This window comes from Pleurodeles waltl, chromosome 2_1 (assembly GCF_031143425.1).
Source record: "Pleurodeles waltl isolate 20211129_DDA chromosome 2_1, aPleWal1.hap1.20221129, whole genome shotgun sequence".
Taxonomy (NCBI): Eukaryota; Metazoa; Chordata; class Amphibia; order Caudata; family Salamandridae; genus Pleurodeles; species Pleurodeles waltl.
Window position 1 is genome coordinate 515205001 of NC_090438.1, and position 25459 is coordinate 515230459.

Below are 25459 nucleotides of genomic sequence, written 5' to 3' on the forward strand. Positions count from 1 at the left end.
CCACTGCAGTTCCAATGTGTATGTGTCTGACCAAGCGTTTTCCAGGTTAACCATTAAGTTTCAGATCCCACAGGAACACAGGACATTATTTATCATCCTATTCTAATGTGTGCGTGAGCATCAGCTAAACAGTTCATGTATTTGCATCTGTTAGCGTAATGGTTTGTACAGGCTAATCATCTGTGAACTCTGGTGATATAATAAATGCCTAAATAATGGGATACACCTTGTCCTAATTTCACCCTAGCACGCTTCCTGCTTTTGAACAATAGTGCTTGTTGTGCACCTTGGACACAGGTAGCAGTCAACAGGTCACTCATTTTCACTTGTTATGCAAACATCTTCTGCTGAGCCTGATATTCATCATCTGCTGTTTGTGAGCCCTGCCACTGACAACCAATGAACAAGTGCCCACCAAGCAAAAGCAGCATTTGTAATTGTTTTCATACATTACTTTGTTTGTTTTGTTATCGAAGCATGGGTTAACAACTCTGTTTATTTTGGTGAGTAGCTGTCTATACAGTTGGCTTTTCCAAGTGTTTTTACCTTTTTGGTGTTGGCTACAGGCTGACAACATCATCACCCATAAACATGCTGCTGATAATATCAGTGGTTGCCAAGAGACCTAATAAGGGCACCTTTGCAAAGGCTACATGCATAGTCACATATGATAGGCACCCAATTTCGTCTTTATAACACGCTATTTCAAGGCTTATGGCCTGATTGTGATCCTGGCGGACAGGTTGTTTCTCCACTAGGGAGACGAGTAAATTGCTCCATCCTCCTGACTGAGATGCCACCCGCCAGATTTTTAAATGACTGCCAAGCTGGCACTCATTTATAAAGCATTAGCAGGAACCACCGTCACAGCAATTTCTGCCAATGCATTTTGCCGTTTGGTGTAGGGCTCAGTCAACATGACGGAGCCTTGAACAAAACAGTTTTCTTTTTTTTTATTTAAAAAAAATCCAGTCTCAGGATTTTCTTTCTGAAAATAAAAAAGATAATGCCTCCCTCGCCATAGGAGTCATCTCCTTTAGCGAGGGGCATTATTTATTTTGTATTGTCCCTCACCAACCAGAGTCTCTGTGCAAAAAATGACTACATATCCACCCATCTTAATTGGGTGGATGGGCATAAAGCCAATTCTTTATTAGCCCTTACTCTGTCAGGCCACTGCAGACATTTGGCCATGGTGGTGACAGAGTATCACCACCTTGGCCAAAAGTAAGGTCAGCCCACATCACAATCGGGGTGAGTGGACCACCCTGTAGACGAGGAGGGAAGTCCTTCGCCATTGTGCCCGGGTTTCCTCTCCGTCAACATATAAATCGTGCCGTTAATGTCCAAAATATGACGATTAGGAGAAAGACAGGTGACCCAATTGTGGTCTGAAATTGCTAGTTGATATCAAGCAGAATTCTGGAATAATATCAGAAATCCTACTCTTAGTAGAAAGTAATCGATAAAATAAGCTCTTGTATTTAACTTGATGTAATACTCAAGAAAATGTAGTGTGCTGGTACCACAGTAACGCAAACTATATGGAGATAGTCCTCCAGTGAGATATAGGTAATAATAAAGACATACATAAGCTACAAGTAACTCTTATTAACTGAGTCAAGTATCCTACATATCTAGGAGAAGTGCCATCTGTTCTATGATGTTAGTCTACTAGAATCACTGCCTGCCACATCACTAAAGGACACATCTTGAAACAGTATTAAAATAGGGGATAACTTTGTCAAAGTACATGTTTATCTACTTAACATTAAATCAACAGTAGAACAGGCCATAAATTGGTTTGGAAATAGGAGACTGGATTGTAAAGCCACTCTGGTGCGTCCGTTCCTTAACTTCTTCCCCCACACTAATAAATTTACAACAGTGATGAGTAAAGCACTGTGTAATATCGTGTAGGTTGCTCCAAGATGAAAGGAAGATGCCAAAGATGTAATCCAATGTAAGTTTATTCCAATGACAGCGGTCCCATCCAAACAGCATCCAACTGCCAGCTTCACTGTCCAGCCTCTTACATCGCATCCCACAGTTCTATGACCTCACCCAGTTCTACACTACTCCTAAGGATTCTCTTACTATTCTCTCATGCATACTACACACCTCCCCCTTTTATCAACTAACAAACAAAACAAAAACAATAAGAACTAAAAGTTAAACAAAAATTGCTATATACATTTGTTCAAGAATAAGTATCAAGAAAAACAACATTGCTACATGCATTTGTTCGAATTAACATATTGGTGAAACAGAATTAACCAAACTATCATTAAGAGTCTTTCTAAACTTATTACATTTGAGAACCACCACCCGATTAAGATTCCACATCCTAGAATCTTCTGTTCTTATCGCATTGTTGAACACTTTAACCACTCTTACAGGCTTAGATTTATTCATGCCTCTCCCTTTGTTCAAAGGTCCACGAATAAGTACCCAATCACCTACTTTAACTTTAGTTGTTTGTGTTGACTTCCTTGAATCAAAATATTTTTTACGAGCTTCTATTTTCTTTTGCTCCCTCTCTCTCCAACATCCATCTGATAATATCACACCTGTCCTTGACTCCATATCATTCACCCACCTGGGAGACAAAAAGGTATTAGGGTGTCTGGCTCTGAGTAATTCAAATGGTGTTTTACCTGTAGTGGAGTGAGGCGAGACCCTGTAAGCCTCAACCCTTTTCGTCACTTCTTTCCTCCAATTCAATCCACTACCCTTGGCCAAAGCTATAGTCTCCTTCAATACCCTATTGAAACGCTCTACCATGCCGTTGGTTTCGGGATGATAAAGCGCACACTTCTTGTGCCGTATGGAACAGTCCGCTAAAAATTGTTCCATCTCTCTAGACACTAACTGCACACCATTGTCAGTGAGGATAACTTTGGGAATACCCTCTCTGCCAAACACTTCTTTCAGAAAACCAATGACGTGCTTTGTCTCAATGCCCCTAGTAAATTTGATCTCCGGCCACCTTGAGAACACATCCACCAGCACTAGGAGATATACATCACAACCCTCTCCACGAATAGGCCCTAAAATATCAAACGCAACTTCCTCCCACGGCTGAGTGGGACGATCTCTAATCTCTATGGGTTGAACCCTGGGTTTGATAGATTTCTCGCTCATTACACACTGCATACACTCTCTAATGATTCTCTCTACCTGACTGTCCATTCCTGGCCACCAGTACGTCAAACGCAATCTCCCTTTGGTTTTTGAAACACCTTGATGACCCGAGTGGGCAAGGGAAATAAGCTCCTGTCTTAATGTGATGGGAGGAATTAGTCTTGTACCCCTAAACAGCAGACCATCTCTACTTGACAATTCCCCTCTCACATGCCAAAACTTCTGAGTCTCCAAACTCCCTTCATTCCTGTTCTCCCAACCTCTCTCTATCAAGGAAAGTATTTCAACCATTGTGCAATCTAACTCACATTCTCTCCTCCATCTTTCTTTAGTCACAACACTGTCATCAAAACCAACTCCTTCAATTTCACATACCACTTCATCATCCAAATCCTCTTCACTCCCTTCTCCCAACTGGTTATCTTCTGTCAACCATACCAGCCTTGATAATGTGTCAGCCACCCTGTTTTGCGCTCCAGGAATGTATCTAATCTCAAAATCAAATTCCTGTAATGATACCACCCACTTCGTGATCCTACTTGATATCGCATCAATTCCTTTCCTTTTATAGATCTCACAAAGAGGTTTATGATCTGTTCTAACCTCGAATTTGGTGCCCCACAGCAAGTTCTTGAGCTTCTTCACAGCCCAGTGTACCGCTAAAGCTTCCTTCTCGATTACCGAGTAATTCAACTCAGCATTCCTTAGAGCTCGCGACAAAAACAAAACCACTTGCTCAGACTTATGATCACCTTGTTGCAGAACAGCTCCAAGACCTTTCGCACTGGCATCAGTGATCAAAACTGATGAAAGATTAGGATTAAAATTCTTCAATTTGGGAGCCCTAACCAACTTCTCCTTAATTTCTTTAAATTCACTTTCACACTCCTCACTCCATCCAAACTCTACACCTTTCCGTAATAACCTCCTCATATTCACACACATTTCAGCAAAATTCTTGATAAACTTCCCATAATACTCAGCCATCCCAATGAATTTCATCAGTTCCTCTTTATTAAGTGGTGACTGTAACTTCCTAATGGTATCTACAAGCTCTTTCTTTGGTGATATACCTTCTCCAGTGATCGTATGTCCCAAATACTCAATGGAGTCCCTTTGAAATTTACACTTCTCCATTTTAACGGTCAAACCACACTCTCCCAGCCTCTCCAGGACTTCAAATACTCTCCTTTCATGCTCAGAACTATTTTTCCCAAATACCAAGACATCGTCTTGGTAAATCCTAACACCCTCCAAATCCTTCAAAACTTTTTCCAACATCCTTTGAAAGACCGAGGCTGCAGATATCAACCCAAACGGTAACCTGGTGTACCTGAATGTTCCAAACGGAGTGACAAAGGCAGTGAGATCTTTAGACTGTTCAGTTAACCTAATCTGATGATATGCCGACGTCAGATCTATTGTGGAAAACACTTTTGCTCCTTGCAGCAACATCAACATATCTGAAATGTTTGGTAAGGGATATCTATCTACAATCACATGTTTGTTTAATTCTCTCAAGTCCACACATAAACGAAGACTCCCATTCGCTTTCCTGGCTGCAACCACTGGTGCCAACCATTCAGTTCCCTCAACTTCTTCGATGATCCCTTCCTTCTGAAGCCTCCCCAGTTCCAATTTCATTTCTTCACGCAAAGCTACTGGTACACCACGAACTTTGCTGCATACAGGTTTCGCTCCTTCTTTGAGGCGAATATGATGTACGTAGTGTCAAAGACACCCCAGTTTATTTTGAAAGATCAACGGAACTCTCAACTTAAGTTTTGCCACAAAACCATCATCACCTGTGGTTTGTTGAGCAGTAGCCCCTCCCGGATCTACAATCTCATTCACCCCCACTTGATCTCTAATTTTCACAGGGGGGTCATTATTTGGATCAAGTATCACGTCCAAATCTTTCTGATGGAACCAACTCAGAACACTGTCACCCTTCTTGGACACGTAAATCTTCGCATTAGTATATTTGTGTTTGTATTGAAGTATACCCCAAAAATACCCATGCAGCTTTATAGGCTCTCCACCATATGCATGAGGCGTTATATCTGGTTTGAATAACTTTACTTTGTCTTTGAGTTTTCCCAAAAAGAATTCTCTCGAAATGATGGTTATCTTTGCTCCAGAATCGAAAAGAACCTTAGTTCTTTCACCATCCACCAAAACTTCATCAATAGGTCCTTTCCTTCTCTCTCCTCCAACCTGAAGAACGATTTGGCCACACTCAAATTCATCCCCATCATTGGTGTCTGAATCATTATTAACACCATATACACTATTTTTAGTCTTGCACACACTAGCAAAATGCCCTTTCTTTTTACACAAGTTGCAAACCACCTTAATTGCCGGGCAGTTCTTATCATATGCCATGTGACCCTGCTTGCCACAACGAAAACACTTCCCTTGAAAAGTAGCTCTCTTTTCCTTTCTATAACTCTGCTTTACTGGAATCTCTCGTTTGTCCTTGACCAGTTGTACATTCTCACTCTTGTTCTCTTCCTTCTTTATTGTTTCAACACACATGAGTGAATGTTCAATTTTCTTGGCTAACACTAAGACTTCATCCAATGATGGATCATCCTTTTGCCAAATTTCCTCCCTAACTCTTTCTATGTTACAGCCCAACATAAACTGATCTCTGATCCTCTCCTCTGACAAAGGTCCAAACTTGCAAGATGAAGCCAATTTTCTAAGAGCTGTAACATAGCCTTCCACAGTTTCACACTCTCCTTGATTCCTCCTGCCAAAATGATATCTTTCGAGTATGGTGCTAATTTTCGGAATGTAATGTCTATCTAGTTTTTCTATGCATGTCTCATATTCATTTAGGTTCTCATAAAAAATGGCTGGAAGATTGTCAAACACTTCCTGACCCTCTGAACCTAAACAATGTAAAAGTAGCGCAGTCTTCCTTTCAATGCTTAAAGATGCGCCACACACCTTTGCATATCTCTCAAAAACCTTCTTCCACTTTTGCCATTTAATAGGTGGTTCTCCTGGCATGGCCAAAAAGAAAGAAGTTGCAGTGACATTCTGCATCATGAAGAACTTCCGTTTGAATGAAATCACAGCTTCCCAGAGTGCAAGTCTTTTAATGGCACGACACTGTTGAAAACAAAACTCAGAATTTAGAAATGTGGTTTCCAATCTTTATTCCTGTGTGTTTAAAAATTCACAGTTCAAATCGTGAATTATTATCCCTTACAGGCTGTCCATCTGCTTTGGTTGTGGCATTTACTGCCCAGTACTGCTATTTGATCCCTAGTTACTCCTTAGATCACTGTAGATCAATGTAGAGGTGCTTGAATTTCAAATTTGTTGCTCCGCTTATAGCTTACAGCTATAAGAACACAGACGATGCAGCTGGCGCACAGCTCAGCTGAAGTCTTATACTATCTGTTGCACGCGGCAAATTCAGAATACAGATGATGCAGCTGGCATGCGTGTTAAATATCCATGGGAACGCACGCGGCACAGCTGACGCGCGGCACGTCCCAAACACACAATGTAGCTGGCGCGCGGCTGAAGCTATGCAGTCTCCATGGAAATGCACGCGAGACAGCTGGCACGCGTTCAACTGCCGGCCTCAGCTGAAAGCGGCGAATTTATTATTTTTTTTTTTAAATGAACGCGCTTAGAGAAGAAAATGTCAAACTTCCTGAATACGGAAAAAGCGCTCACCTTTCTTGTGCTTCGTGTCCTTAAAGTTCCTTGTTGAGACCTCTGTTCCCCCGTGTGCAATGAAATAATGGCATTGGGTTAAAAAAACTCTCATCCCATCCTCAGTCGCCAGTGTAATATCGTGTAGGTTGCTCCAAGATGAAAGGAAGATGCCAAAGATGTAATCCAATGTAAGTTTATTCCAATGACAGAGGTCCCATCCAAACAGCATCCAACTGCCAGCTTCACTGGTCAGCCTCTTACATCGCATCCCACAGTTCTATGACCTCACCCAGTTCTACACTACTCCTAAGGATTCTCTTACTATTCTCTCATGCATACTACACACTGGTACACATAAGTGCAAGCCATTAACATTCCCAACCTTCACACTGTTATTTTGCAAACTACTGAGTACAACCAATTTATCTATCAACATTTGTGCACTTTATATACCTTCGGTCATCACTGATTTTGGGGGGCTTTCTAAAAAATATGCAGTTTCTGTACACTTCTTCTAATTACAGGCATAATTTGGCAATGTAACTTTTTTTTTCAACATGTCTTTATTGGAAGTGGCATACCACAATCCTGACGGTGTAACATATAAGCTTACATCAGCAACGGTAATATAACATATTGTCTACAGGCAGTTTGGAATATGATGTATAAAGCTGTGGTGTTACCCCATCAAATGTGGGTTAATGTGTGGCATAATAAACCCGCCATGTCTGACACATAGTTACACCCACACAAGTCAGCATCTAATTGGCGGTCAGCCGGTCCAGGATGGTATCCCACTAAGACAATATAATGAAATTAAGCCACAACAGTAAAAGGAAGAAAAAGAGGAATGAACAATCAACAAATCAAATCAAATCAAATCATTAACATTTATAAAGCGCGCTACTCACCCGTGCGGGAGCAGCAGCATCACCACAGTCCTACAGCAGCAGTCACCCCAATATCCACAATTGACTCCCATCAGAGGAGACAAAAGGGAGAAGGTAAGAGAGCAAAGGCAGTGCGCATGGAAGAGACCAAAATGCACAGAGAACATTCGGACCGTGGTTGCAGCGTCTGCAGCTCAAGCAATTAGTGAGGCTCAGCTATTCGGGCTCTGGGGGCGAGGGGGTCGGTCCCGTCACCTTAGTGGGAGCCCCCTGTCCAGCACTAAATCCAGCAGAGCGAACCTATGACCGATCTTGCCCCCCCCTCTGCTTAGGAGTCAGGGGTACACCCAGCAGACAGTGTTTAATCAAGGCTTCCAATCGGACATGAGTAACTTCCTGTTGGAATATGATGGAGAAACTATGATGTAGAATGGTTTTAGAAATCCTTGCACTCATAAATGCCATGAGGACCGGCACTTTGAAAAAATGTATGTAGGAAAATATTAAGCCCTCTGCACTACGCCATGCACCAACAGTTCCTAGCAAATTCACATGCCCATGGGGTACGAGGCCTAAGCCCAATTGCTTCACACCTGGAAGTCACAGGAGCCTGACTAGGTGTAGATGGCTCATACCACTAGTGAGGTTGGGGTGCCACATAGCCTGCCTCACAAGGGACCTTGCCTACCAAGTTCGCCCTGGCCTAGGGGAACCCACTGCCCACCTCCCCCACCCAGACACCTCGTTATGTGCGCAGAGTCAGCTGAATGAGAGTGTACTCACCCCCTTGTGGCTGCTGTGATGCCCTCAAGTGCCCATCCAACTCCAGATATTCCACCGCAAGGATCCGGGACATCAGGGGGGTCATGGTGCGATGGGCACCCCTTCCACGTTGGGAGGCCACCCCAAGCTGGGCCTCCGCCGTCTTCTTGCTCCAGCGGTGCAGGTCCTCCCATCTTTCACGGCAGTGGGTGCTCCATCTATGGTAGACCCCGAGGGTCCCAACGTCCTTGGCAATGGCACGCCAAATACCCTTCTTCTGGTGGGCACTGACCTAGAGGAATGGTACAGGGGGAAAGGAAATTACTCACCTGTCCAGACTGTCATAGTCATTGCCCACCAGTTCCCATCCATGCCCTGACGCCCATAAACTCACCATACGCACATGCAGGCCTCAGCCCCCCCCCATGTATCTTCCATCCACACCACTCAAAGCAGGCATTGCCCATGCAGCATGCTCAAAGTGTACTTACCTGTTTGTCTGGAGGACCATACAGTTGCGTGTACTGGGGGAGGACCCCATCCACTAGTTTCTCCAACTCCTCCGAAGTGAAGGCAGGGGTCCTTTCCCCAGACACTGTAGCCATCGTCGCTTCTAGACACAGGTCACAGCAGTGTAGGTCCTCTCCTGTTGAAGGTCAGGTATCAAGTGAGTGAACAGACAGAAAATGGTGGTCACGTCCGCGGCGGTGCGTACCGTCACCACCAGCGTACATCGTCATTGGCTCCTGGGACCCATAGGGCCCAATGTTAACCAATGCAGAATTGCGTCGCGGTCTTCGATCGCCCACCTCAACGGTGTACAACGCCAGCTCAGTTGCCTCATATCTCCTTGTCCCACCTTACAGGTCAGGCAGCCGCAATTTCAGGGTGCCACATGGCTTGGAAAAAACTGCGTCACACCTATCTAGGCCGGGAATACAGAAAGATACCGGCACATAGCGGATTACTAACGTTTCTGCAAATAGCACATTGTGATACCTCAGTGTTGGATGACTCTCTGCTCGCTGTTCTCCTCCACAGGGCACATCTGCTGGTGCAGGTGATGAGATGGCAGCATCCTCCGGTGTACAGACCCCTGATGGACCTGTCAACAATGGAAGAGAGACACATCATAATCACATACAGACTTGATCGTGCAACAATCCTTGAACTGTGTGCCCAGTTGGAGCCAGACCTGATGTCAGCTATCTACCATCCCACAGGGATACCCCCTCTAGTGAAGGTCCTGTCTGTACTCCATTTCCTGGCCAGTGGGTCTTTTCAAACAATAGTGGCCATGGCATCAGGGATGTCCTATCCAATGCTCTCTAACGTGTTGTCCAGAGTGTTGTCTGACCTGCTGAAACACATGCGCAGCTACATCGTTTTCCCTCAGGTGGAGGATTTGCCCACAGTGAAAGGTGACTTCTATGCCCTGAGACATATCCCCAACATCATTGGTGCCGTTGATGGTACACATGTGGCATTTGTCCTCCCCCCCCCTTGCAGGAATTAACAGGTGTAAAGAAACCGGAAGAGCTACCATTCGATGAATGTGCAGATGGTGTGTTTGGCAGACCAGTACATCTCCCATGTCAATACCAAGTATCCTGGCTCTGTGCATGACGCTTACATTTTGAGAAATAGCAGCATCCCTTCTGTGATGGGGCAACTCCTGAGGCACCGTGTGTGGCTAATAGGTGAGGCCAAGGTCCCAATACAGTTGACATAGGTGTCTGGGTATGGGATTGTCCCTAAGGGTTAGTGTGTGTCTAACAGTTGTCCCTCGACATTTGCAGGTGACTCTGGTTACCCCAACCTGTCATGGCTACTAACCCCAGTGAGGAATCCCAGGACAAGGGCAGAGGAACGCTACAATGAGGCACATGGGCAAACTAGGGGGATAATAGAACGCACCTTCAGCCTCCAGAAGGCCCGATTCCGGTGCCTCCATCTGACAGGTGGTTCCCTATACTACTCACCGAAGAAGGTGTGCCAGATAATCGTGACCTGTTGTATGCTGCGCAACCTGGCTTTGCGACGCCAGGTGCCTTTTTTGCAGGAGGATGGGCCAGATGGTGGTCTTGTGGCAGCTGTGGAGCCTGTGGACAGTGAAGAAGAGGAGGCAGAAGAAGAGGATATCGACAACCGAAACAACATCATCATGCAATACTTCCAGTGAGACACAGGTAAGAAGATGTAACTGCTTTCCACATCTCATACTATTGTTGGAGCTAGCATAAGTCTGTCATTTTCACTCAGTGTATGGACACTGACTTGTCACTTTTACTTTCCATTTCACAGATCTGGGTCCCACTTTGTGCCCTCTGCTATGCTTACTCCTGGCCTACAGCTCTGTTAAATTGGTATGTGAACAAGTAAATTGACATTGCTATATTCCATAGATATTGCAATTACACATCTGTGAATGCACAGACTGACTCCAGATTGTTTTGTGATTGAAGTGTGTTTATTCCTGTGCAAATAAGAGGAGGGGGTTGTAAAATGGGCTGGGGTGATGGTGGAGGTATGTCCATGACAGAATCCAGTCTATTTGTTTCACAGGTGCATTGTCCAAAGGGGCATAGGAAGTGGAGCAATGGCAGTTTAAGGATGGACAGGGCGACATAGTGGGACAGAAGGGTGACATTCAGGTGGCTCTTATTTCCTGGCGGGGGTCTTGGCAATGTTCTCTGTCTTGTTCCTGGTTTTTAGGGACAGTTTGGGGGGTGGTTCTCCATCTGCAGGGGGTGGGGTGCTGGTGTCCTGTTGTTCCTGTGGTGGTGCCTCCTGTCCACTAGCGCTGGCGGGGGTGGAGGGCTGTTCATCATCCAGGCTAGTGTCAGGGGCCCGTTGGTGTGTCACTGTGTCCCTCCTGGTGTTGAGAAGGTCTGCCAGCACTCCTGCAATGTTGACCAGGGTGGTGTTGATGGACTTCAAGTCCTCCCTGATCCCCAGGTAGTGTTCCTCCTGCAGCCGCTGGGTCTCCTGAAACTTGGCCAGTACCGTGCCCATGGTCTCCTGGGAATGGTGGTATGCTCCCATGATGTTGGAGAGTGCCTCGTGGAGAGTGGGTTCCCTGGGCCTGTTCTCCCCCTGTCGCACAGCAGTCCTCCCAGCTTCCCTGTTATCCTGTGCTTCTGTCCCCTGAACCATGTGCCCACTACCACTGCCTCCAGGTCCCTGATCGTCCTGTGTTAGTGGGACTGCATGGGTTCCCTGTAGTGACGGACACACTGCTGATTGACGTGTCCTTGGGACCGAGGGATCGGCCCGCTGGGTGGGTGCTGTGCTGTTGTTTCCTGAGGGGGGAGGCTCTGTGGTGGTTTGTGACTGTGTTAGGGGAACCGACTGTCCCGAGGTCCCTGATGGGCCGGGCTGGTCATCTTGATCCAGGCATGCAGAGCTGTTGTCATCACTGTGGGTCTCTTCTGTGCGGGGACTGGATATGTCTGGCACCTCCTGTCTGGTGACGTTGGGTATGGCTCCTGTTGGGGTGTAAATGCATAGTTATTGTATCTGTGTGTGACATCTTTTGCAATGGGTGAGTGACCCTCTACTCCTGTTCTTGCATTATTGGCTTGGTCCTTGTGTAATTGGTGATTTTGGGGTGTGAGTGAGTCTCTGTACTGGACATTCTTTTGTGATGGGTGTACATGCATTGGTTTTACATGCAGGGCTTGGTATTGGGATGTGTGGGTTGTGATAGTGGGGTATATGTGAGGCGGTAGAGTGATGGGTGTGAGGGTAGAGGTTGGGATTTGTGATGGCATGCAGGCAGGGTGGGGGAGATATAATAGTAAAGATATGAGTTACCAGAGTCCAGTCCTCCTGCTACTCCTGCGAGGCCCTCAGGATGCATAGTTGCCAAGACTTGCTCCTCCCATGTTGTTAGTTGTGGGGGAGGAGATGGCGGTACACCGTCAGTCCTCTATACAGCAATCTGGTGCCTGGATACCACAGAACGTACCTTCCCCCGTAGGTCGTTCCACCTCTTCCTGATGTCACCCTGTGTTCTTGGATGCTGCCCCACTGTGTTGACCCTGTCGACAATTCTGCGCCATAGCTCCATCTTCCTAGCAATGGATGTCTGCTGCACCTGTGCTCTGAATAGCTGTGGCTCTACCCGGACGATTTCCTCCACCATGACCCTGAGCTCCTCCTCAGAAAACCTGGGGTGTCTTTGAGGTGCCATGATGTGGTGTGGGTGATGTGTGAGGTGGTGTCTGTTGTGATGTGTGAGGGGATGTGTTGGTGTGTGTTGTTTGAGGTGCGTGGATGTTGTGTAAATGATGGTGTTGTGTGTCCGTGGATCCTGGTGTTGTTTTAGATAGTCTCTCTTTCTGGCCTTCTTTCTAAATTTTGGTTGTAAGGGTTTGTGGGTGATGTGAGTGTGTGCTTTATATTGGATTGAGTGTGTGGGAGTGGTGTGTGTATGTGTATCAGGTGTGTGTATTTCGAATTGTCCAATATGGTTGTGTGTGTATTTTGAGCGCTGCGGTGTGTACTGCCAATGGAATACCGCAGTTGAAAGACCGCTGCGTTGATTCGTGGGTCGTGATACTGTGGGCGTATTCCTGTTGGCGTGACGGTGTCGGTTTTGTTATCGCCAGTTTATCACTGACCTTTGGTGTGGTGGACTTGTGTGGGTGTCTGTATTGTGGCGGATTCTGAGCTGTGGGTCGTAATACCTGTAGCGGAATTCCGTGGCCGCAGCGGTATGTTGGAGGTCTTCTGCACGGCGGAAAGCAGGATTTACCGCCAGTGTTGTAATGAGGGCCTAAGTTATCCTATGGTTCGGTCTACGGGCCAGTGATTGTAAATTGCGTGGGTAGCACACAATTGTAACTAATTTGTTGAACTCCTCACAAATCGGCCCTGAGAATCTGCACTTGACTTTAAAAAATGTTTTTTTATTAAAATACAATTTAAAATAGCAGCCCTCTCAAGCCTTGCACCTGACAGAGTGGGACAATGGCACCATCTGTGGTTAAAAAAAACATCAAATTGGAAAAACAAACATAATGTATTCAAAGCGGCTCACTAACCCACTGCCGAATACAGTTTTTTAGACTATTGCTTAAGAGGCAAAACCTTTATATGCAGAGCAACATATAACGTAGAAATAGGCTAAGAAACAGACATTTAGAGAAGGCCTGACTTGCAGAAACTTAGCTTTAGTAGGACACAATAAAAAAAGCCTGCTATTCTTGTTTTAAAACTATTGCTTACACACAACTTTTAGGGTCATAGCAAGGCATAACACAGAAACAGTCACAGAAATAGATGTTTAAGACCCATCTTACGGAAATCCTAGCATTAGTAAAATACCAAAGCCCTACGGTTGTTCAAACTCCAGCCTTTAGCATCTGCCATAGAACACAATGCTTAGAGGAGTCGTGGCAATTACAAAAGCGTCCCTTAGAACAAACAGTATGCCTTGTGAAAGTAAATGCATTTTACAACATATTAGTATCAAAAATGTCCATCTACAAAAACCTGATCTCTCAAAAAATAGTAATGTATGCTACCTACTGTTGTTAACACTTAGTTACAACATTTTTCTTATTTTTTACTGACAGACATTGCTCGACACCCTCAAATGTAAAATCAAAAACTTGCAAAATGTTTACTACTCAATATTTTCAGATAACATGATGTATTTTTTTTTAAACCTACAGCACTACAGCAGTTTTTTTAACCATAATGCTTTAACAAAAACAAACTACAATACAGTTCAATACATCTGCTCTCAAAAATTGTAAATATATAATCTATAAATAAGTCTTTGTATTTGCCTTATGTCAGTGGCCATCTATTTTTATTTTTTAAACATATTTTATTGTACTTTCATTCAATCATTTGGCAGATAGTTATAATACCATACAGTACAACGTATAACAATCTAGTTATCCAATGCCTAACTTCTACCGGATCTTTAGAACCCTATTCCTAAGAATCCTGATATTGCAGTTATTCCCTTAACATCCCCCCATTCACCCACCCCTGCAGCCCCTGCCCCCCAGGTGAGCCCTATGATGTGCTGTAATAGCCTCAGTGGAACTGGATGTGCCATGGTCAGATGTGACCCTACTCTTGTTATGTATGAAAGCATGCAACCCACCCATCATGCCTATCTCCCCGACTCAGTAATCATAAGGGAACCCCTAGTAGTCGGAACTTAATTATGACTCTATTGCCTATTAATCAATAATTCAGTCAAGGGATCAGTCCAGCCTGGATTTCGGCTCCGAAGGCTTCAATCACTATCTCCCAGCCCTGAGCCACTTTTGGAGGTCTTTTTCCTCTCTTGGCCTCCCGATAGAGATTATTTCCCTCACAACTAGCCTATTTAGTCAACTTTCTTTTCCATTGGGATATTCTCGGCCCTGCTGGGTTCTTCCAGGACATTGCGAGTTCTCTTTTTGCCAGTGCATAGGCCAGGTCCTGAAACTTGTTAGTAACCTTGTGTTTGGCTGTGTGCGGAAACCATCCCAACAGGCAGTGACCCATTGTGCAGGGAATGTCCCTTCCTATAGCTCATGCCACAATCCAGCTCACCTCAGCCCAGTATACCTCCAACCTGGGACAGTCCCAGAACATATGCTTAAATTCCACCCGCGCCAGACCACATCTCGGGCAACCCACACTTTCCGTTCCAAAGTACTTATTGATCCGTCCAGGTGTAAGGTATGCCTGATGAAGTACATAAAAGTTTATAAGCTTAAATCTGGCATTACGTGTCATTTTAGGGAACCCCTCCAGAATGTGCTCCCAATCTTCATCAGTAATATCAGCGCCCAGGTCTCTCTCCCAAGCCAATTTAAGTTGGGTCAGAGGGGAGGTCTTGTCAGCCCGAATCCTGCAGTAGAGGTTTGACACTGCTTTATGTTTAACGGAAGAAGACGCCAGATATGTACAGGTTGCCTGTGCAGGAGGTTCCCCCACTCCTCCCCGCCAGTGCCTACGAAGACTGGCCGCTAGCGACCCATGTAATAAGAAATGTCCCCTCGGTAGCTCAAATTCTGCTCTGAGAGCCTCAAAGGGTATCATTGTCCCTTCTTTAAATAGTGTTCCCACCGTCAGGATTCCGGCCTCTACCCAAGTCTGGAGTCCACTCCAAGCACCGCAATGGGGTAAGGCCCACAGGGACAGCAGAGGGAGCTCTGGTGAGTAGGGAGCCCTTATTTTGATTTTGCGTAGGAAGCCTTTCCAGCATTGAGTCAAAATCTTTAATTCTGGGGAATCCCGCTTCCCATCTCCCGAGCCTCTCAGCAATACCTCAAATAACCTAGACCCCGATGGGGTGAATGCCTTCACTCTCGCCCCTGGCTCTACTCTACTTGCAATCCATTGCGCCAGCCTCTGGAGTTGTGCTGCTAGGTAGTAAGCTTCGAAGTCGGTAACCGCTAGTCCTCCATCCGTGGAGTGCCTCTGGAGCTTGGTCAAAGCTACTCTCCTCCGCCCATCGCCCCACAGGAACGCCACAACCATAGTTTCCAGCTCCTTAAATGTGGCCCTGGGTATCCATACCAGCAGTACTGTAAAATGGTACAATAGCTGTGGTAACACTATCATTTTAAGAATCGCTACTCTCCCCGCCACAGATAGAGGCAAGGTGTGCCAAAAAGCGATACTGGACCTTAGTGATCGCAGGGAGCTCCCTACATTGCTTTCTCGGATATCTTGTGGGTCGTGAAAGATCTTGACTCCCAAATATGGGAGACAGCTTGGAACCCATCTGACCAAACCCAGACCCAGCAGCGGCAACGCGGAGGGCCCCAAAAGAAACAATCCGGATTTATCCCAGTTGACTGCCAGGCCAGAGTGTCTACCGAACTGAGACAACATCTGCTGTGCCCGGGGTAGATCCCTGCGTATCTCTGTGTATATCCTCCAAAAATATCAGCAGATCATCTGCATACAGGGCTATCTGATGCCTCTCGCCTCCTGCCATCATTCCTGGACCACTCCACCAGTTCGTGCCACGGCCGCCAATGGTTCCATTGCCAAGGCGAAAAGCAACAGCGACAGGGGGCATCCCTGTCTAGTACCCTGCACGACCATATAACTTCTGGATATTGTCCACCCAGTGCGTACTCTAGCTGTAGGCTTGGTATACAACAGTCTTACCCAGGCGATATACTCGGACCCTAATTTGAGCCGGGACATCACGGTGTAGAGGAACTCCCATTCTAGACTGTCAAAGGATTTTTCTATGTCCACCGCCAGGACCCCAGGAGTTGTACCATCTGAACTCTCATGACTGCCAGTAATCTGAGAATGTTATCCGCTGTGTTTCGCCCAGGGATAAATCCCACCTGATCCAGGTGTATTAGTATTGACATGTATGGAAGGAGCCTAGTGGCCAAAGTCTTACTGAGGATCTTATAGTCCAGGTTCAACATGGATAATGGTCTGTATGCCCCGGTCTCCATTGGGTTTTTACCAGGTTTTAACAAGGGTGTTATTATCGCTTCTCGCACTGTTGTTTGTAACACTCCCTGCTCTTTGGCGGTCCTATATAAAGTCTCCAATCTTGGAACCAGTAAATCTACAGGTGGCATAAAATTCAACAGGTAGACCGTCCGTCCCTGGGGTCTTCCCTCTAGCTAAATCCCCTATGGCTCTCTTGAGTTCTGGCTGCGTGATGGACCCCGCTAACAGCTCCGTAATCTCTGGAGGTAGTGACCCGAGGTGCATCTCGGATAAATAATTCTCAGTAGAGTCCCTGACATAACGGAGTTTACTTTTATACAGATGTTCGTAGTAAGTCATTAAATGTGAGTTGATTTGCTCCTGCTCATATATATGGTCCCCTTGCTCTGTTGCCATGCCCAATATGGCTGAGTTCCTATGAGTTTGTGATACCACCCATGCCAGCATTCGGCCCGCCTTGTCTCTCTCTCTCCATGCGCCTGTGTAAGGTAGTTTCTGTAATCAAAGCATCGGAGACCCTCTACACAGTCTGCTACTGTTGCTCTAAGCTCCAGAATAGTGTTTTGTAGGTGTGAGTTTTCAGGTCTATTTTTCTCGCCCTCTCTTAGCTTATCTTCTGCCAGCTCAGTATCCCTGAGAAGAGTCCTACCGACCCCCACCGCTCCCTCTATGCATCTCCCTCTCACCACCACCTTAAAAGCATCCCATTCAATCAGGGGGCTACTAGTTGAGGCCTCATTGTCCTCAAAGAATTGAGTAATATGTTGTTGCAGTTCCCCTTGAAAGTGTGCATCGTCTAATGTTTCTGATTTCAGTTTCCAAGTGGGGATGCAAGGGGGGGGAGCCCCACCGAAGTGATAACAAGAGGGGGTTGTGGTCGTAGAGAGTGCGGGCTAAGTATTCCACATTGTATATATGCGGAAAGACATCTGGCGTGCAGAAAAACACATCTAGTCTGACATGTAGCTCATGCAAGTGGGAGAAATACGAGTAGTCCCTATCATCAGGGTGCAACCTCTGCCAGGCATCAACCAGCCCCCAATTTGTTTGCCAGGACGAAAATTGGCATGCCACCCTCATCAATGGGGAGTCGTGCAACGACAGGTATGAGCGGCCCATAGTGGGGTCCACCACACAGTTGAAGTCGCCCCCCGGTACCAAGGGACACTGTAGATATGGAGCTAATTGGCCTGATATACATGTAAGAAATTCACTTTGGTCTGAATTTGGTGCATAGACATTAACCAATGCTAACTCTCTGCCCTTTTCTCGTCCCCGAATTGCCACAAATCAGCCCTCTGGGTCTATGAGGCTATCCAACGTCTGGAATGGGACCCCAGCTTTTATCCATATCAGTGTTCCCCTCGTGAATGCTGAATATGAAGTGTAATATGCTTGGCCTCTGCATCGTTTTTGTAGTGCTTTCCCTTCTGATTGAGTTAGGTGTGTTTCTTGGAGCATTGCAATCTGAATCCTCCTCCGCTGTAAGAAAGAGAAGACCTTGTATCTCTTGGACATCGTGTGCATGCCCCTTATATTTCACATAAGGAATTTGTATGAATCCAGCAAAGCCATACCGGTGTTTCTCTCCCCCATCTGGTGATGCCCCAAACTGTACCAACAATCACACCGAATGCCTCTACAATCCCACAGCCCTCCTCCAGTTCCTTTGTTATTTCCCTTTGTAGCTCACCTATCCCCATTAACTGACCCCAACAAATAACATCCCAACTCCCCTTCTCCAGGACAAAAGTTTGAACGTCTCTCATCCAAACTTAGAAATTAGTTCAACTAGTCTATCGAAATGGGGGGGTGCTCCTAGTTTGTACAAGGAGTGTATCTCAACGCCAACCCCCACTTCCGGATTACGAGACTCTCAGGGATTTGTGGACCCAATCTTCTTTTAACTGATGCAGCTCTCTTCCACAGAGCCAGCCAGTGTTTCCATGCTGTCAGCCGCAGCTGTACCAGTCGTGATGGCTTTCCATGTCTGATCTATCTTTTCCTGTGTGAGTCCAGTAATGAGCCCCTCAGATGTTGCAGTCAGATGTGCCCGGTGTCACTTCTGGGCCTGTCCTGTCTGATGTGTGTGACACTTCCGATTTCTGCTCCGAATCTGACTGTTCCAGTTCTTCATGTATCTGAGCATAAGATCCGGGTTCGGAGCCGCTCAGAGAAGCAGCCGCTTCCATTGCCTTTTGCCTTTCCTTCTGCATCTCTATGTGGGAAGGGCTACCCACTTTACGGGCCTTGCTATGCATGTTTCCCCTTTGTCGTTCTGTGCGCGGGCCCCCTGTCAACCGTTTACTTTCCGCCGGTGTTTGTGTATCAATCCACTGCCAAAATTCTTCTGCTGTGTTAAAAAACTGTGTGCCGTCCTTAGCCACCACTCTCAGTTTTGCAGGGAACAACATTCTGTATTGGACCCCCAATTGGCACAGTTTTTGTTTAGCGTCTCTGAAAGAGGCTCTTTGTTTCTGCACGTCTCAGGAGAAATCGGGGAAGATATGAATCGTATGATTGTCCAAGGTGCTATCTCCTTTTTTCCTGCTTTGACTCAACAAGTAGTCTCCGCCCCTACAGTGGAGTAGTCTAGCTATTATTGATCTTGGGGGGGGGGCCCCGGTGGTGGGGGGTGTGCCGGGACCCTATGCGCTCTTTCAATCGCAAAGAAGGGAGATAGTCCATCCTCAGCTACGTCCTCCTTAAGCCAGCGCTCGAGGAACTCCACCAGGCCAGACTTTTCAGTACGTTCAGGCAGGCCAATCACGCGGATATTATTTCGCCGTGATCTGTTTTCCGCATCTTCAGCTCGCAGTTGCAAGTCTCAAATTCGCTTCTCCATTTGCTGTGCCATCTTGGTTGTGTCTTTAACTTCTGGCCGAAGCTCCTCCATTTTTCTATCCGTAGTGGCAACCTTTTCGGCCAGGCGGCCGTGGTCGTCTCTAAGTACAGTGAGGTCTGTGGCCAGAGCGTCAATTTTCCCTTCTAGTGCTACGTGGGAGGCTGTTATGGCCTGCAACACATCCTGAAGGGTGGGGTCTCCGCATTTCTCCTCAGGAGAGGTATTCTGGGTACCTCTCAGGTCAGCCATCTCCTCCGCGACTGTTCCACTTTTTGTTCCACGTCCCTTTTCCGACCAGATTTACCCATCTTCTGGGACACCTTCCCTATTTTTCCTTGATGTTGGGGGGTGGACCTGGCCTCTCCTCTTTCGATATATGCTTTCTGTGCTTCCAATTTTAAATCTGCGCTGCTTTCGCAAGTTTACTACCGCACCATTCCTTATCTCTGTTAGAGGGAGTGTCACACGTCGCCAAAAGGAACAGTCTGCGCTCTTTGTTATCCCTCTTTACTGGTTGGGGTGTTCCAGATGTCTTCTCCCTTTCTCACCCGGTCTCTCTCGTGTATTAGACTGGGCAAAATCTCAGGGGGATCTCTCTCCACCATGCCAGGTCCCACCATTTATTGTCTGATCTGAGTGGAGCCCCGCAGGCCTGATCCCTGGGGTTCCGCCCTGCCCCAGGGTTTACATGTGGTACTCACAGCCTCGAGCAGCTCCGATGGGTCTCTCTGTCCGCACCGCCTAGGTTCCACATCTCCATTAGACAGCTCTGCTGGTGGGGCGGACAGGCCTCGCTGCTGCTTTCCACCCTTGCACACCCCGCGTTGGGGCTCCCAACTCGAATGGGGCAGCCTCAGCACCCCCAGGACCCACGACTACCCATGTCCTCTGCCCTGCTGTCACCGTTCGCGTTCCAGTTCCTCTTGGGCTCCTTACGTCTCTCGGCCACTGTTGCCGTGTTTTTCAGGGCAGCGATTCCACTCGGTCCTCCCCTCGCTCTCTCACCAGCTGCTCCGGGGTGTTGGACATTTCTCCAGTGCCTCCTCTCCGATCAGAGGTCTGCCGGCCCATCTCCTTAATGGCGGCCGCCATCTTGGTTTCCTCGTGGCTCCGAGCCGCGCAGCAATACAGCCTCCAGCACAGTGTTTCGAGCAGGCTAGTCATCTTCCGATTAGCCCCAGGGCTTCCCTGCACCTTGAGCCACACATTTGGCTGGGCTGGGGGTCCACCGTAATACAGGATGTACCGAGGTGGGGGACTGAAAACGGGAGCCTCACGAGGAGACTTTTTCCGCCATCGGGGTTAGACCACGGCCCCCCCGTCAGTGGCCATCTACAGCAGTGCTTCCTGCGCCTTGCAATGTAGACCAGGTATAAGGCTCTACACACTGGGGATGACCCCTCCAGATGCCTCTGCTGTGGCATAGTGCTGGGCTCGGGCCACTTATGGCCTGGTGTTATCACATCCTGACCATATGACCTCCAGGTGTCAGGGTTTTTGATGATATCACACCTTTGTCACATGACCGTCCGAGGTCAAGGGTAGTTGGTGATGTCACACCCTGGTCACATGACCATTCAGGGCCATGTGACCTGGGATGGGACATAACAACCCATGTGTGGGCCCCAGCTCCCGATGTGGCTTCATTTCTAGAGTGGAGTGCCTATCACATTAGGGTTGGTCAAAAAGGTCCATTCATTTTACTTAGGGAACAGGGTGAGAACACAGCAAAGGCCTACTGACCCAGCAATGAATTAAACTGCACTGTCATCAAATATGATAAATAATAGAGAAAGTGCCCACCCCCAAGGACTAGTTAATTCCAACAGGAGAATCACTCCTCAGCAGTTTAGGTACCCATCTTTCCTTGTATTAACAGCCCCTTAGATGGGTCCAGCAGGGATACAGAGTATAGAGGTGAGCCCTCCATCGATACCTCCATCCACCTAATGTAGACAATCACTCCTCTACACCATGCACACCATTTAGTGACCAGTCATGTCAAAATGTACCTCCCTTAGTACTCATGGTTAGGCTCACCACTTCCCCAATGGTATGTGGGGGTCAAGTTTCCCCTGTATGAAGTCACAACCCAAACGGAAGACAGTCCTTTCTCACAAGCCAGAGGCCAGGTAACAGTATGGCTGATGTGCACCTACTATAGGGGTAGTGTAGGCGATTCCGGTCACTCCTTTATGAGATGCTCCTGTGTTCCCAGGCTGGTTGTCACTGGAGCTGCCTGAAGCACTGAAAGCCAAGCAGATTTTATTCTTTAATCAAAATTAATAACTTGTTATCCATGCATCAAGATATCTGACATGATTTGTTTGTTTGATTATTTGAATCAATCTTGGGAAGGATGAAAGTCCGCAGATGCATTGTTCAGCTACCAAAGCTGTCCCAACTCACCATGTTTCTCTTTATGCTATGCAGTTCCCATGTTTGCTTGGCTCTGCCTGAGGGGTCCCTAGTTGCAGGTAATCACTGACTTGTCCTTTTGATTGAGAAGCCCTAACATAATCTCTGTATCCCGTTTTCCTTAAAGAGTTTACTGCCAGGTCTGTTTTTTTGGCAGGTTGAAATGTTTGTGTCATTGCAGAATGGCGAAACCCTCAGTGTTGGGGGCCACTATACAATCAAGGAGTAATCGTGAACTCCCAAATTAATATAATGGTTGAAGCCACCAGAGTGAACTGTGTACGATGGGTAACATTAGACGTGACTGAACACCCTTTTTCTTTTCTGTATAAACAACTGAAAAAAACTGATCTGTGTGAAAGAGTTCCTAAAATGATGATAGGTGCTGTTCTGTGACATGGTCAAGCACTTGGCTAACTCTTCAGCTAGTCCAATCAGCAACTCATACCTTGGGCAATCATGTCCCCTTTGTGTCCTTTTATTTTTCTGAGCCTACATAACAGCGGCATCCTAGGGTCAGAGCCCATTCTGATCCCTCTCGCAATCAAGAGACAAACCTTATGCCTGGTGCAGTTATCTGGCTGAGGAACCAAGGTAATGCAGTGCTAAAGTCCTGGAAGTCCCTAACTCTAGACCCAGAGACAACCTTAGTCTCCTTGAGCATTTCACTTCTGGAATTTCCTGACCTTTATTAATAGATGTACTTGTTTGAAGTGTGTGAGGTACCAAACTTGGATTGCTAAAACGGCTAAGGACACTTTGGCCAATAGAGTTGAAATTGTTTTATTATAAGCAGCAGACACACATCAGTATTGAAACTCATATACACTAAGGGTACTGTTTAAAGTTATATATGAACATCAGGTAACAGAGAACAATGGGGATGCTTTTCACTGAGGGGCTCTGAGTGACATCAAATAGATAAAAAGATTGACACTTTAGTTGTCTATGATGTCACTCAGAACTCCAAAGTGAAAAACATCCATATTATTCCCTTTTTACCCATCTATAATATTATGTTGTGTATGCCCCTGCATTCATCTGCTATGCAAGGGCAGAGGAGTGATTGGGAAGCCATACAGAATATGGCCTCTCCTACCTGTCCTAAATGTAAAATATATACCTTTCACACTGTCACCTATCCCCATCACCCTCTGTGACTTCCCTTCCCTTCCCTGAGCCCGTCTACCTGAGACTAAGCTCTCTGCTTTTTACTGGAGAAGAGACCCAGTACTGCTCAGACCGGCTGCCAGTGACCCAGCGCCGCACTGACAGGATTTCAGTGAGCCAAAAGCAGACTGGAATTATTTTATGACACAGCAAAAGTGGGGCAGTGAATCACCAGATTTAAAGTTTGGTGTTCATGATAGTGGCACTTGGTGCGAGCTATGCACAGCAAATATATACAAAAATGTCTGGAGGTTCACTAAGACAAATTGATGCTTAACTCAGCACAAAACTCAGATGAGCATATAATAATCTTAATGTAAGAAGGATTTGACCTACCCATGAGGCTTTGCACCCACTGCAGTTCCAATGTGTATGTGTCTGACCAAGCGTTTTCCAGGTTAACCATTAAGTTTCAGATCCCACAGGAACACAGGACATTATTTATCATCCTATTCTAATGTGTGCGTGAGCATCAGCTAAACAGTTCATGTATTTGCATCTGTTAGCGTAATGGTTTGTACAGGCTAATCATCTGTGAACTCTGGTGATATAATAAATGCCTAAATAATGGGATACACCTTGTCCTAATTTCACCCTAGCACGCTTCCTGCTTTTGAACAATAGTGCTTGTTGTGCACCTTGGACACAGGTAGCAGTCAACAGGTCACTCATTTTCACTTGTTATGCAAACATCTTCTGCTGAGCCTGATATTCATCATCTGCTGTTTGTGAGCCCTGCCACTGACAACCAATGAACAAGTGCCCACCAAGCAAAAGCAGCATTTGTAATTGTTTTCATACATTACTTTGTTTGTTTTGTTATCGAAGCATGGGTTAACAACTCTGTTTATTTTGGTGAGTAGCTGTCTATACAGTTGGCTTTTCCAAGTGTTTTTACCTTTTTGGTGTTGGCTACAGGCTGACAACATCATCACCCATAAACATGCTGCTGATAATATCAGTGGTTGCCAAGAGACCTAATAAGGGCACCTTTGCAAAGGCTACATGCATAGTCACATATGATAGGCACCCAATTTCGTCTTTATAACACGCTATTTCAAGGCTTATGGCCTGATTGTGATCCTGGCGGACAGGTCGTTTCTCCACTAGGGAGACGAGTAAATTGCTCCATCCTCCTGACTGAGATGCCACCCGCCAGATTTTTAAATGACTGCCAAGCTGGCACTCATTTATAAAGCATTAGCAGGAACCACCGTCACGGCAATTTCTGCCAATGCATTTTGCCGTTTGGTGTAGGGCTCAGTCAACATGACGGAGCCTTGAACCAAACAGTTTTCTTTTTTTTTATTTAAAAAAAATCCAGTCTCAGGATTTTCTTTCTGAAAATAAAAAAGATAATGCCTCCCTCGCCATAGGAGTCATCTCCTTTAGCGAGGGGCATTATTTATTTTGTATTGTCCCTCACCAACCAGAGTCTCTGTGCAAAAAATGACTACATATCCACCCATCTTAATTGGGTGGATGGGCATAAAGCCAATTCTTTATTAGCCCTTACTCTGTCAGGCCACTGCAGACATTTGGCCATGGTGGTGACAGAGTATCACCACCTTGGCCAAAAGTAAGGTCAGCCCACATCACAATCGGGGTGAGTGGACCACCCTGTAGACGAGGAGGGAAGTCCTTCGCCATTGTGCCCGGGTTTCCTCTCCGTCAACATATAAATCGTGCCGTTAATGTCCAAAATATGACGATTAGGAGAAAGACAGGTGACCCAATTGTGGTCTGAAATTGCTAGTTGATATCAAGCAGAATTCTGGAATAATATCAGAAATCCTACTCTTAGTAGAAAGTAATCGATAAAATAAGCTCTTGTATTTAACTTGATGTAATACTCAAGAAAATATAGTGTGCTGGTACCACAGTAACGCAAACTATATGGAGATAGTCCTCCAGTGAGATATAGGTAATAATAAAGACATACATAAGCTACAAGTAACTCTTATTAACTGAGTCAAGTATCCTACATATCTAGGAGAAGTGCCATCTGTTCTATGATGTTAGTCTACTAGAATCACTGCCTGCCACATCACTAAAGGACACATCTTGAAACAGTATTAAAATAGGGGATAACTTTGTCAAAGTACATGTTTAT